The sequence below is a fragment of the Cynara cardunculus genome (assembly GCF_001531365.2).
Source record: "Cynara cardunculus var. scolymus isolate 2C chromosome LG 14, CcrdV1, whole genome shotgun sequence".
Taxonomy (NCBI): Eukaryota; Viridiplantae; Streptophyta; class Magnoliopsida; order Asterales; family Asteraceae; genus Cynara; species Cynara cardunculus.
The window spans coordinates 7,450,290-7,452,438 of record NC_037541.1 but is presented as its reverse complement, the minus strand read 5'-3'; positions in this window follow the sequence as shown (position 1 = coordinate 7,452,438).

Sequence of the window (2,149 nt, the reverse complement as noted above, 5' to 3'; positions counted from 1 at the left end):
TGAATTAACAAGGAATGTACCTGTTACCACTTCAGGGTGCTCTTCCGCTTCACCTCTCGTCATCTGAAAGGCTCTCCCTTTTGCATTAGACTCTGTCTGTCTTGTCCCTCCCCGTCCACTTGGACTAACACGATTATCCATTTGCCCACGACCTGTTGGCATATACCCAGATCCTCGACCCCCAGAATATCCAAATCCCCGACCTCCAGTAAAACCAAACCCTCGATTCTTTGCTTGCGGACAATCAGCACTTATATGTTGAGATGAATTACAAGTAAAACATCTCCGTGTCATCCGACAGTCTCGAGCTATATGTCCAGGTTCCTGACATTTAAAGCATACTCGATATTCTGTATTGCAATTTCCCTGATGTATCTTATGACATCGGGTACACACCTTATCATTAAACCTTGAGATTGGTTGATTCACATTTTCCATAAACCTCGGTCTACGGAAATCAGTTACTATAGTTTCCCCTTTTCTTTTCTCTCCAACTCTTTCTTGCGGTTGCCGGTTAATATCTTGTTCCAATATTTCAGCAGCATCAACTGCCACTTGAAATGTTGTCGGATTTCTGGATATCACATACTTTCGAAGATTTTACTCCAATCCCTAGGTATACTTTCTCACCCTGCTGTTTTCAGATATAATATAGGCTTCAGCAAACCTAGATTGTTCCATGAAAACTTCTGTATACTGGCGGACTGACATGTTTCTTTGCTCAAGACGAAGGAAATCATCTTCCAACTTTTGGACTGCAGCTTCAGGACAATACTGCATTTTAAATTTAACTACAAATTCTTCCCATAACATGGTTTTCAGAATGTTCGGATCTGAACTGGACAAGACTTCCCACCAGTACAAAGCATTTGATCTCAAACGAGATACAGCAAACATAACTTTGTCTTCTTCTGCACTTTTACTGATTTACAGACTCAGCTTTATCTCCTTAAGCCAATACATATCTTTAACAGTATCATGCTCACCAGAAAACTTAGGAGGTTTACAAGCAAGAAACATCTTGATATCTCCTCCTTTTTGCACTGAGGATGAGGTGAGGGGTACAGATGTACCAGTTGCCGGTGTACTAGCTCCAGCTTCCTCCTGATCGGAATTTCTTACCATATTTGGATTAGTTTGGTTTGTACGCGTTAACAAATTTACCAAACTTTCCTGAAACTTTCCCAGTTCTGCTGCCAACATATCTTGAGTAATATACTCGGGGTCAGAAACATTATGTCCACCCCTTGCTCTTCCTCGGCCACGGCCAGACATTGAACTTTCTTGAGCCGACAATTCCTGTTCCCCACGAGTTTCTTGTCTGATACCTCTACCTCTTCCTCGTCCCCTCTACGACTTCGTGTTTCTATTACATTTTATGGATCCTCTCCTTGTGTTACATTTCTTCTTCCCTGACCTCTTCCATAACCAGTAGAGGTTCTTTCCGATTGATTGGGATTATCTGACATTTCTCAGTATGTACACTTTTCTGTCACATTCAAACACATATGATTATTCTCATAATCACAACATAATAACACATTTATCCTCATGTCTACTCATAACTCAGATTATATCAACCATATATAATCTATCTTTCTCATAATAGGTTCAGCTATAACATATTCCCATGTTCATAGACCCAGTGAAACCTATTATCATAACTTTYYACRCCWCTAGTTTAAGTCTAAGTATTTCGCAAATACCCAGATCCCTTAAACTAAGGCTCTGATACCAACTATAACAACCCTTGTAAATCCATATACACATAATTCACATCATCATACTCATAATACTAGTATTATTACAAAACATGGACTAACAGAATGTATCTTTAATACATATATGAACAATCTATTATCATCGTTTAAACTTTTCCTTTGCCCTTATCTTGCAAAGTACGCTGACCTGCAAAACAGGTTAGTCCAACAACTGAGCGTTAGACCAAAAGGTCTAGTGAGTGTATAAATATCATATAAACAATATACGTTCCAAACAATCAGTTCAGAATCAAACCTGTTCTGAAACATAAGCATATTTATGTTTCTCGCGGTTACACCGCTAATACATCTCTCTCGCGGTTACACCGCCATTACATCTCTCTCGCGGTTACACCGCCATTTCATCTCTCTCGCGGTTACACCGCCAT